This window comes from Falco punctatus, assembly GCF_963210335.1.
Source record: "Falco punctatus genome assembly, chromosome: 3".
Taxonomy (NCBI): domain Eukaryota; kingdom Metazoa; phylum Chordata; class Aves; order Falconiformes; family Falconidae; genus Falco; species Falco punctatus.
In genome coordinates, this window is record NC_137582.1 from 16,911,515 (window position 1) to 16,924,562 (window position 13,048).

The window sequence follows — 13,048 nt, forward strand, 5'->3', positions numbered from 1 at the left end:
CAAGGCAGTTTTGTATTGGAGGTTGTGAATAACTGTGAACAATTGTGCACATTTTGAACAATTCTAGTTTAATTCTAGAGCAAAATAGACACTCAAAGAAATTAGGAAATAGAAGAGAACTGACTGTTAGCTTTAACCATGAAGTGATGAAGTGGGATGACCATTCAATAAGATGTTAAGAATGAAAGGCTGAAGGTCTTTAATGCAATATTATTTACTGCATACTTTAACAAAATATGCACACTTTAAAGTACTTGTACTCTAACAAAGTATGCAATAGATAATGGTAGAGCTCTACAAAGCTTAGCTGCCTCCTAACTCCCACTTTTAATGCCCAAGTCCAAAATCCAAAATCCTCAGGACAGCTGCTCTATTATCAACTAAACCTAGAAGTTTCTACAGCCTCTGGGTACCTAAACTGAATTTTTGCTGTGAAAGCTCAAGGAGACATCTGAATAGAGATTTGGAAAAGGGCATCATCATGACCTCATAAACTAGGGATTTCTTTGCCTAATCCCCAGAAAACTCACAAAGTGTTCCCTGCAGATATCTCTTGAAGGTCACAATCTGGTGGCCATTTTCAGCACATGGTTAAGCTTCAATTAACATGACTTTAAAGTGGCTTCAGTTGCTCATGTTCTTTGTACTAAAAGCCTGAATGTGAATTAGAGTTGGAAGGTGACATTTCCCTAATTCAGTGACCTAAACAGTGACCCAGAGAGCCACCTCTCCTCTCCTCTCCTCTCCTCTCCTCTCCTCTCCTCTCCTCTCCTCTCCTCTCCTCTCCTCTCCTCTCCTCTCCTCTCCTCTCCTCTCCTCTCCTCTCCTCTCCTCTCCTCTCCTCTCCTCTCCTCTCCTCTCCTCTCCTCTCCTCGCCTCTCCTCTCCTCGCCTCTCCTCTCCTCGCCTCTCCTCTCCTCGCCTCTCCTCTCCTCTCCTCGCCTCTCCTCGCCTCTCCTCTCCTCGCCTCTCCTCTCCTCTCCTCGCCTCTCCTCTCCTCGCCTCGCCTCTCCTCGCCTCGCCTCGCCTCGCCTCTCCTCGCCTCTCCTCTCCTCTCCTCTCCTCTCCCCTCCCCTCCCCTCCCCTCCCCTCCCCTCCCTCTCCCTCTCCCTCTCCCTCTCCCTCCATGCAGTGGACAAATGACTTTTAATTACTTTCCTTTCCAACATGTGATTGTTTCCACAGATGTGTTTGGAATCACAATGCTAAGATCCTGGTAAGCCTGGTCCTGAGGGCACCTTACCTGAGGTGGGAAAGGCAAGTCTTCTCAGATAGGTGGAAATGTTCCCTGAGCAGTGGATGTGAGCTACTAAAGGAGCTGGATGCTTTACCTGAGTAGTTTTTACTGCGGATCATGTAGCCTGGTTTGACTTTGGTTTTGTTTTTAAGGGACAGTGTTTATTTGGGCAATTCATATGTTTGGCCTTCCAAGGACAAACAGATCATTGGAGACATGAACGGTCTGTGTGCTCATGGCCTTTTCTTAATGGGACTGTGGTGGAGTGATCTGGCAGTTTTGCCACTTCGGAGGTTCTTTGCTCTCTAGGTCACTGGCACAAAGAGTGTTTCAGATGTCAATACAGAACAAAGCTCCCTGTGATCAGCTGCCTGTTTACTGCGAATTCACCTACGGCTGAAGCCTGCCTAGAAGCAGAAGTAACTCCAATCAATACAGCAGGACAGTGAACTCTCTGGAACGTAAGTCCATAACAAGCCTTCTCCAATGCAAAAACAATGGGCTTGTCCACATAAAATCCTCTTTCTGCCAGGCTTCTAGGCACCCTGGCTGCTGGATATCCAAATTTCTTGATCAGCAAGGAGAAGCCTGTATAGACTCTATTTTTATCAGGCAAACAAACACTACCTTTCTCACAAATATCTGCAACATCTGGCTTGGCTTCCCATATTGCACAACTCTGAACCCAGTTAACTAATACATGTTTCGCTAAGGCATACATTGACTAGAAGAAATCAAGAAAGTGATAATCTGTCTTTTCCCTTAGGAGTGACTCCCAGTGGTTAAACTCCACTGTCAGGTCTTTCACTGCTTGTTTTCTGTTTGAGGAAGCAGCTAAGCAAGCACAGCTCTTTCAGTGCCTCACAGCAGTGCATTTTCTGTAATTTTCACATAATTTTGCTGGCTCTTCTCTTTACCCTTGATACATTTACTTTATACATGAGTTTTTTCAAACTGTGAGCACCAAGGCTAGATCAGGTGCTCTAGCAAAATCGTTTCCATACTCCACTGATCATGCAACACATTTTCATTTGTTTGCTAAGCTGTGAACTTCTCCTTACTATTATGATACAATTTCAAACTCTTACTGTCAAATGTTGAATTGGATTCTGTTGCATAAGTATAGTTCAGAGAATCTCTTTCTTTTCATTGAATCGGAATTTACATCTGTAAGAACCATCCAAAGTATTTATAGCTAATAAATTGATTTCTTTAGCTTCATTCTAACTCTGTTTGCTGTGTATTTGTTTACAACTTTGGAACTGTTTGTTGCATATTTTATGCATGAATATTTCAATCCATTTGCTGTGAACACTATTTGCACCAACTGTGTCTCTGGCTGTTCAGTTCTCTTGTTCAATCTAGTTGGCATTTTAAAATGAAAAATAGACACTGTCAGGGACTGCCTACTGAATCAGACAGACCTTTGCTCTGATCTGCTGTAATCATTCTTCTATTTGTGTGCGTCTATCGCTTGATAAAACAAAAAAACCTTCATTATATTGACTTGTTCTCATGAATCTACAACAGTTAGTGAAAAAAATATGTAGTGAATATATACAAAATATAGTGAAATAAATACACCCAAATTGTCATTGTCTCAATGAAACATTTCTGTTCTTAGCAACATGACAATTTTTCACTTCAAAAATTCAGTAACTGAAAATGAAATAATTTTTAAAGGAAATCAATAATTATGGAAATTTTGAATATTTTTACTTTTTTGTCATGTTTTAGGGCAAGAATATGCCACACAACTCCAGTTCCATTCCAGAGACATGACTGCTTTCTGGAATCTTGCTTCTTTGTATATATGGCCAAAATGATTACATACAGTAGATGAAAAAGAGACTTCAGCATAGCTACATTAGCTTTTGTGTGATAATATACTCGACATCTTATGGAAGACAAAAAATATTCCTGAGAACTTTCACATGAAAAGTCACATATTTTAAACTATAACAGTTTTCAATATTTTTATGAAAGAGGAAATAAATTATTTGAATAAATACTTATTTTTTGGAAACATTTTCCATTTCTACTGTCTTCATTTATATTAGGGAAAATCTTAAGGCCACTGCCAGAGTTGTAAGCTTTTTTTATAATTAAGCAGCTGCTTTCAAAGTATCGTAATCAATACCTGGGCCTGTCTCCTGTTCTCTGTCCTTGGGCAGATCAACTAAGCTCTGTATCTCACACTCTGTGTAGGGAGAGAATTCAACAATTTCTATCTTCTGCTATTTTTCTCCCTTGTTTTTTTAACTGTAGTCCCTTCTATGAGAAGGAAGGCCTAGACTTATCTTACCTATCTTCCAGTACTTCAGGTGGCTAGGCTGTTTATGTATAGGCAAGGTAAAGAACCACTTCCAGAGGGCAACTGGCTGACAAATGTCTGAAGCACCCTACATAGTGCCCCATTGCTTACAGAAGAAGCGACTTCCACCCTAAATTAGACTTCTCAATTAAATATCTCAACTTAGGTCAGATGAATCCAGGCTGGACTGTCTTTCAGTAATAAACACTACTTATCACAGAGGGTCCTGATCTCCACAGGGGCTGCACGTGAAATATGAATTCTGACAAAATGGTAATAATGCTTGTAGCTAGCAAATGAAAAAGCTGGTTTCAAAACTGTGCAAATGGTTCCCCCTCCCCCACCGTTTTTTTAGCACCTGAACAAAGACAAATTTTATGAAGTGTACAGGTTCTTTTGCTATCAGGACCAAATCTTTGAAAGTACATCAAAGTTACTTAAGTAAAGCCTGAAATGTCAACTTGACTGGAATCAAAGTCAAATAGACTCAGTAAAAAGGTTATTGTCCACTTCTGTTTCAAAAATGCTCTGTTCTTGGAACCGGAAAGGAAAATTATTAGGAAGACTTCCCCAGGTGACAAGAGTTTGTCAGCTCTTTCCTGCCTTTTTTAGGGTAGTAAATCTTATCTTTTACAAATGAGGCTTTCAAAGTTCAAAGGATGGCTCTTCAAAATTCTGTGAAGTCAGGTCACCTTATCAGAACTCTCTGGTCTGAGCTGCTCTTACATGGGTTTGCTGTAAAGGCTGAACATGCAGGTTTAGAGCTCTTGATTTATTTCTCTGTCCCTGCCTGCCCTGGACTTGCAGGACTGTACAATAAAAGAGGATGATGTCAGAACTCTTTTCCAGCAAATGTACTTTAGAGAGTGTCCCTGTTAGGAAAATGTTCTCTTGCAAATATTTACTCCACTTTTGACCGAACCCTAAAAACAAAGGGTCCAACTGTGCAGGTTGAACTGGCTGCAGGCCACCCTGCGTTATCAGTGTGTGTGTATTTATGGGAGACAGGACATTGCAATGATTTACCTCTGATTTCTGGCAAAGTGGGCACAATTTTACCCCTCAAAATGGGCTTGAAAACTTAGTTTCTCTCTTTAAGAAGTGCATGATTTTCCTTTCTGTTTTAACCTGAGGTCAGGGCAGTTCCTTTTTGCAATATGGAAAGCAAGCATAGCTCCATTCTGATCCAAGCCAGTCTCCCAGTGGTGGAAGACAAACTATGCTGGATCATCAGCTGTGGCAGAAAGCTCCTCATCCCACAGGCATTTACATCTCTGAGATAACAAGTCACACAGCTATATATGAACAAACGTATACATATACATACATAAGAAACCTTAGCAAAGCAAAGGATGTTTGAGTCCCTGTTTAAGTCTGGCCAAATATCAAAGAAAATGCAAATGAAGGAAATCCATAACCAAACCTAAGCCCCAGGCTCCTGAAGTCTTTGAGCTGAAGTTCTCAACCTTCACATAAGTATTTGGACGTTTCCTATCTAAAATCAAATTGCTCCCATCAAATCTCTCCCATCCCACCTGTCTAGGCAAGGCCTGCAGAGCACAAATACATTCTGTCCTACACAAGCTCACTGTCCTGTTCCTTCCCATACACAGACCAACTTGCATCTAAGTTCTCTGCCGTAATGGCCAGGTCATTTTCCCTTGCTATTTTCAGTGGCTGTGTGTCAACACATGGAGTCACTCACAATGCAGCTAGGTAGAAGAAAGAAAATAACATGACTGAAATGGAGGAGTTCTCCTGAGCAGTGTTTAGTTCCCACCTTTTTCATAAATTGATCTATTGGTCATGAGTATATTGTCTGGGCCTCAGAGTTCAATACATTCTAAATAACAATACTGTTTTTCTTCTTACTCCTTGTCTAATTTTTCTATTCATGTTTTAAGTTTCGGGGGTTGAAGATTGTCTTGTGTCTCAGAAATGAGCCCCAGCTTTATAGTGGGCTTTAGACATTACTGAAGAACTCACGGTGACATGGATGAAATGGCATTTAATAGGAAAAAACAAAATCCAAAGATTTCATTCACAGAAAAGTGATCTGCTAGACCTGTTTGGGTGTTTGTTCAATCTTTCTTAATTATTTTCATCTGAGGTAATGGAACAGTAAGAGGATGCAATTTTATGGCATCTGAGTAGGGGCCTGCTGCCCTTAAAAAATGACGGCTTTATGTGCAATTTGACATAATTCCAGTCCCTACTTATCTTTTGTTTTTCTCTAAAGCTATACATTGAAGTAGTGTTTCTGTGTACTCAGAAAATTCTGTTTCTGTTTACTGGAAACCTAAGTTACTGTTTTCCAGAAATAAACCACTTTGAAACAAAAAAGATATATGAGAAAGAACTTGACCTCTGCACAAATATCCTAGTCTCCATCCAGCTTCCACAAAGCTAGTGGAAAGCTTCTAAGGAGAGCTGGGTTGGATGCTCTTGTGTGTAAACCAAGATATATAGCCTCATAACCTTTTCTAAGCATGTCTTATTTATTCAGTGTATTCCATCATCTCTTTCCACGGGGACCCTTGCAATCTCCTCTGTCAATAATGCCAGTCATCAAATCCCAATGGCCAAATTGCCACAACCATAATTGTCACCTCCTTTTTGCTTTCCTGTGCATCCTCACCTGCCAGCATCAATATATTTAAGACCATAGCCTGCAAAAACAACCAGGTAGCATGCAGAGAATAACCAAGTACTCTTTCTGCTTGTCTTGTTTTCACTTCTGTCCTCTTTTTTTTATCTGACTGCTCTGCCTGCATTAAACCGCAGTGATGAATCATAGAATGGTTTGGGTTGGAAGAGACCATAAAGACCATCTAGTTCCAACCCCACCTCTGTGGGCAGGGGCACGTTCCACTAGACCAGGTTGCTCAAAGCCCCATCCAGCCTGGCCTTGCACACTGCCAGGGATGGGGCATCCACGACTTCCCTGGATAACCTGTTCCAGCCTCTTACCACCCACATAGTGAGGAATTTCTTCCTTATATTTAATTTAAATCTTTCAGTTTAAAGCCATTCCCCTTTATCCTATCACTATATGACCTTGTAAAAAGTCCCTGTCCAGCTTTCTTCTAGGTCCTTTTTAGGTACTGGAAGGTCTCAGAGCCCTCCTTTCTCCAGGCTGAACAACCCCAACTTTCTCAGCCTGTCTTCATAGGAGAGGTACTCCAGCCCTCTGATCATCTCTGTGGCCCTCTGGACTCACTCCAACAGATCCATGTCCTTCATATGATGGGAGACCCAGCGCTGAATGCAATACTTCTTGTGGGGTCTAACAAGAGTGGAGCTGAGGGGCAGAACCACATCCCTCAACCTGGTGGTCATGGTTCTTGTGATGCAACCTAGAATACGGTTGGCTTTCTGGGATGTGAGTGCACATTGTGGGGCCAGGTTGAGCTTCTCATCCATCAACACCCCCAAGTGCTTCTCTTCAGAGCTGCCTTCAATCCATTCTCTGCCCAGCCTGTATTTGTGCTTGGGATGAAGCTAGGTGGTATTCCACTGGGGCAGAATCCAGCAGAGATCGTGAGTCTTTTAGGCAAGGAATTGCTGTTCTGTTGAAGCGCCCAGCATATTTTGAAAGAAGAGTTTAGAATAATGACTACTGATGTTGTTACCACACAGGAGAAGACAAATTATTATCTGTGTCTTGCAATTATTTTATCCCCACATTGAAAATATACAAACAGGAGCAGGGGATGTGTATGTACGTTGTGTGGTACAATAACTGCACAATCAATTACTTGTGCCTTGCGTTTCAAATGATAGGCAATTGCTGTACACCCGCTCCTTTGAGTCTGATTGCTTAATTCATTTACTTGATTCATTTAGGCAGAAGAGTCCTTGATGGTTCCAGCTGTCTGGCTTTCTAGGCTAGAGCTGTGGGCAATCAATTAGCTCCACCGGGTCCAAAAGCAGAAATGCATGCATGCAGCTTTCAAATCCTACTTATAAGGTTAGTGCAAGCCATTTGATACAGAATTTGAAGCCTGACCAGAGTGTTTCTATCTCTTTGCAAAGCCATCACTTCCTTCTGAGAGTCTGAAAGTTGTTTTTTGATAACCTGTAGCAAGAGCAGAAAGCGGACAGACACCAATGTTAAATGGCATAAATGCCTTGTGCAAAGGACACCGTGCAGGTGTTCAGCATCTTGGATGAGGTGGCCGTTTATGGGGGTGTCCCACCTGACCTTTAGGGTGTAGCTAAACTCTGAGATGGAGAACGGTCTCAAAACCAGACTTACACAGAGGGAGCCCTGATGGGTTTCCAACCTCAGCGTCACATTACTTGGCCAGGTCTGGCCACGCAAGGACCATGCTGTACTTAAGAGGGACTTGGGATCCGGTAGTAATTTGCCACTCCCCAGTTACAGAACATGAGAAGATTTTCTGCGTGTTATGACAAAGCTTTCTGGAGATGTTCAGGAATAGCTGGTCCAGTCCTAAAGGACGGCTGTCCAGAAAGTTCTTCATTTCTAAGCTCAGTCCAGAGCCCTGGATGAGGATCACTGGGAAAGTTTACCTGTCTGTCAGCTGTGCAGACGCTGCGGGCCCAGGTGCTAGTTGCGGGGCTGGGGGGCGGCCTCTGCGGGAGGGCACAGCTGAGCCCCTCAGCCGAGCCGGGGGCGCCGGGGAGGGGGAAACAGGTTTGGGCAAGGGCCAGAGGCGGCCCAGGCAGAGGAGGAGGCAGCCGAGGGGGGAGCAGCAGCAGAGGCAGCCCCAGGCCGCAGCAGCAGGAGGGCAGGAGGTGCCGCAGGCCCGGAGCAGGGCTCCCCTGCAGCCCTGGCGAGCCCCCGCCGGGGCAGAGCCCCAGCCCGCAGCCCGGGGAGGGCCCCAGGCCGCAGCTGGGGGCTCTTTCCTGCAGGAGCTGCGGCCCTGGCGAGCCCCGGCGGGAGCAGGGGGTCCCTGAAGGGCTGCAGCCCGGGGCAGGGCCCGCGCTGGCGCAGGGAGACGGGGCAGGAGGCGGGAGCGGGGCTGAGGGGCTCACACGGGCTGGCACACGGCCCACACCGGCACCAGCCCCATGCTGCTCACTTCCTCACCATTCAAATCTATTTTAATTGACAATAAACATGATTCTTCCCAAGATGAGTCTGGTTTGCCCGTGACAGTAATTCCCTGTCTGTATCTCAACACATGAGATTTTCCATCTTATTTTCTCCCCATGTCCCGCTGAGGAGAAAGGGTGAACGAGCAGCTGTGTGGGTGTTTGGCCCTTAGCTGAGGTTAACCCACCACAGCAGGAAAATGATTGAAAGTCTTGAGAGCAGGCTTATACCCATTATCAATTGTAGTCATTATGTCACAACAGGCTTGTCTCAGCTGCCAAGCAGTGTCATAACAGATCCTGACATTGCTTTTATTGACGAGGAAACCCCAGTGGTATCTCCTGCAAGTTTTCTTTGCTACACTACACATACAGTACAGCCTGGGGAGTGGGTGCTAGATTCATCCCACCTTGTTGTGAGCACATAACGGATGTGTTTTCTTTAAGCACCTAGACTGACTTGGTTTGGGGCTAGGTGCTTGAGAATCCCAGCATATGGTATGTGAAGGCAGTTCAGGGAGTTTAGGTACCTGCAGAGCGCAAGTCATCATAGGTGTGAGCTAACTTGACCTTTGGAAATGCCTGCCTGTCTCCACTGACTGTAGAGGACCTACAATCTGCCTGTGAGGTTGTATCTGGACTGCCTTTTAGTATCACTGGAAACAGGGGTGGAAAGCCACTTGGGGCATACTTATCTCTGCACCCCAAGAGTGTTCCCACAAAGGGGACACTGCATGCATCTAATTATAGTCTAGGCTGATTCATAGCAACTTAACCTCCAGCAGACTTAGGAGTGTACCAAGACTGAAATATTCAAGAAAACATGAATTCAAAGCTCAGCATTTCCACAGAGTTTCTGCCTGGCTGATGGGAAGGAGTTGTACTATAGTAACTCTGATTTGCAGACAACCATTGCATGAAATTATTTGATTTCAGCAAGCGATTTGGCATAACAGTGCTACAGCCCTCAAACATTGTTTGAGACAAGGTATATGCCTCAGTCTTCAAAGAGAATAGCCTCAGATCTTTTGTGATACTTATTGGAGATTAATGCTTCAGAATTTCTGTAGCAGTGGGAGACCATCGTCCCATGGCAATGCTTTATTTGATCAACCCAATCTCTTTAAGTGTGTGTATTTGATAATCTTTTTTGATTTGAATTGCTTGCTAACAGCCCATGGCTGTGTGGAGAACACCTTACAATTATCAGCACCTTTCATCTGGAAGCCTTAGGGCTTTGCACATATTAATAGTTATATTAATAATTAATAGTGTTACTAGCAATGCCTCCTCCTTTATCAAGGTGGGAATTGAGATATGCAAGGGATACTGAGTGCTTAAACAAAGATATCTGAAGTTGTGGACTGTTTAGATGAGAAGAGTTGGTGTTGCTGTAATTACTGTATAATTGCATTGCCAGAGACACCCAATGAAGACAGACAGCTCCTGTACTAAACAAGGGAGTTGTTTTACTGGACTACTATCAGTAATGTCAAAACCCCATAAGTTTCTGCCTACTATTCCCATTGACGTATGGGTGAAAGTAGTCCAGCTTTCAAGGTTGAGAACATTCACATGCTCCAGTGAAGGTGGTAAGACAGGACAAATTCAATAATTATAAACCTAACTTAGAGCTAAGTGAAGGCTCTATTAAAGTGGCTGCTAATGAAAACAGGGTAGCGATTACTGATGCACAGCTATCCTTGGACCAGTGAGGATCCACTGCATTGGTGATTGCTGGCTGCTTCCCTACAAATCTGCTAGAAGATGGAGGTCTAGAACAGGGACTCGAGGAAGAGGAGTGTGGTAGACTAAGTTTATTGTTCCAGTGATTAAAGCCCTTAGGCACCTCTGAGGAAAGCTCAGCAATAAAGCATTAAGCATGCATCTAAGCACCCTTTGAATAGGTTGTCATGAATGGAAGTATAATTTGAGGGTAAAGGGGAGAGGGAGAGGTTCCAAGTACAAAGCACTGCCAAGGGCAGTGCAGAAAAAACAGCAAATGTGCAAGCCATGCTGGTCTCTTCAGTAGAGTCAATAGGGTGTTGGTGAGAGGGAAGGTCCTGGTCATATAATTAATTGCTTGATGTTGGCATAGCACTTAGAGAATGTGAAGTGTTCCTGAAGTGCTATGTATTTATTATTATTCCTACCCACTCATTATTGTGTCTGACACCAGTTCAAACAGACTTCGTAGCATGTCTTTATGCTTTCTCTCCCTTTTACAATTTCTCTGTGCATCCTCCATAATCTTCCCCTTCCCAAGTCCTGTGGTGTGTGTGGCTAAGCAGCACATGATTGCAATAGGTTAAACAGTGTAATTAACAGAGACCACATCAGAGCTCTTGCAAAACACACAATGTGTTTATTCAGCATTGGGTCAGATAATTCCTAATGAAAGGGCACTGCACAGCAGAATGCAGGACCCCAGTGGTCAGAAATAGTTCCACTTAAATGTTATTTACCTACAAAGAGCTCAGTTCTAATTAGGGGTGTAGGAGCCAGCAAGAGTGAAATCAAAACCTTGCCCCAACCATATATTCCATGCTGGTCCCCAAAAAAGTATTTCAATAGACACACAAATGTTCAGTTGCATTTAGGTTTGTATGCTTTTCTGCTCCTCTAAACTTTTTCCAGAAACCTCATGCACGTGCACACACACACACATACACACACACAAATAATGCCTGATCTCACAAGATGCTGTAGAGCACTGAGGGCTAAACAAACTAACAAATGTTGATTCCCCATGCTAGGCTGGAGGCAGTAGAAGCTAAAACCTCCTTTGTTTTGCACAATATATTTGCAGTCTATTTATGGTAGTTACGTGGACTCTGCATCCTGTGGAATCTCACCATTACAACATTTTTTCATAAATATTTATTCCCCCAGCATCCCAATAAATGAGAAGAGTGTTATTATCCCCTATTAGAGACAGGGAACAGAGACTCATAAAAACGTTAAAATACTTATAAGATGCAGAAACCTTAAAGGCACCCTGATGCTCTTGAAAATTAGGTTTAGCTGACTAAAGACTTTGTCTCACAAGAGCAGTGTATTCACATGGGACAAGTAGGGGGTTATGTATCTGACTACCCTCCTTGCTCCTCCGCGGGGCATGCGTACTCCTACCACTGAAGCAGCAGCACAGGACGGACAGCTCTGGGGCATACATTTCAGCTGATGCTAGCATGTTTCTGCTCCAGAGATAGTCACCCTTAGAGAGAAGTATCTGGGCATGGTAGATCTCTCAGGATGTGTTGTAAGAGATGGAGAGTCAGAGAAGAAACAGATTCTTAGAGGGTATTGGGGTGGAAAGGAAAGGAATGGGTAAAGGTGCTTTCATCCCACTCCTGGCTTCTGTCAGCTTGGTACTCCTTCCTGCCTTGTGCCACATTTCTGGTTGCATTGAGCCCTCTATTTATAAGACAGACCTTTTCAGGGTCTAAGTGTGTGATTTTTCTGGTGGGTGAGCTAATTGAAAAAGTTCCCACCTGCTACTGCAGGATTTATCCTGCAGAGGTGAATCCTGAGAGGAGACAGGGTGATGAGAGTCATGTGCCAACTGCTTGTAATCCCCAGGGTGAGAATCCTTGGGCCAGACAAAAGCAGAGGGCTCTTCCAAGCTGTCAGAAAATTTGGCAAGACGATGACAGGAATAATGAAAGAAGTATACTGATTTGTGCTTGCACTTCAGACTCATACCTCTGAGCATGTTCGTCAAAAGGTTCATGAACTAAGGTCTGAAGAACACTTTTCTGTCCTGTAATCTGATAATTCCCCTTTTATAAGATTTTTCACTGTTTTTCTTTTTGTGCTAGAGACAGGTATGTGTGAAACCTGGCAGTTCTTCCTAGGATGCCACATGAACTTTTTCTTCAGTTAGTTATGAACCACGCTGGTTCACTCACAGGTTTCACTTTGAGTCTGAAGTTCAATCAATCCCAAAATCTCACACAAATCTCAGCTGCATGCAAATGAAAGTGTAAATTGGCGGGACTTAACCAGTATTTTGTTATTGCAGTGACATTCATGGGTGTCTGGGATTCTGTGCATGCATTACCCATGCCTGTTCCAAACACTGTATGCACTGAGGAGTATCATATCTTCTTCTTTCTCCCCCAAATCCCTAATGACCACACATCGAACTGAGTCAGTTTAAATCCAGCCCAAATTGGCTACATGAAACCCATCAAGCTGTAAACAGCAACGTGGCTGCCTAGTCTTGTAGGGATCTGCCAGTTTAGTCTGAAAGTTCCCAAGCTCTCAGCTGAAACCCCAACATGTGCCCAAGAGAGTATTTCCAGAGGGAGATGAATGACAAGTCCCCATCCAGACCTCTGTGGTGATTCAGAATTAGGTGTTTGGTCACCTAAATTCTTCCTACAGTCTTGGAAAAGGTTGGCAAGTGAGATGGGTTGTTGGACTGAGTCCTAG

General features: G+C 43.6%; 1 long non-coding RNA gene across 1 annotated transcript in view; it reads left to right on the forward strand.

Moving 5' to 3' along the window:
- Positions 1-13,047, forward strand: part of LOC308060724 — a 55,966-nt gene extending 42,919 nt beyond the window's left edge. The window contains exon 3 of the long non-coding RNA XR_013926867.1: positions 1,185-13,047. This is a non-coding gene — a long non-coding RNA (uncharacterized lncRNA). The remainder of the gene's footprint in view (positions 1-1,184) is intronic.
- Position 13,048: the final 1 nt, after the last annotated feature.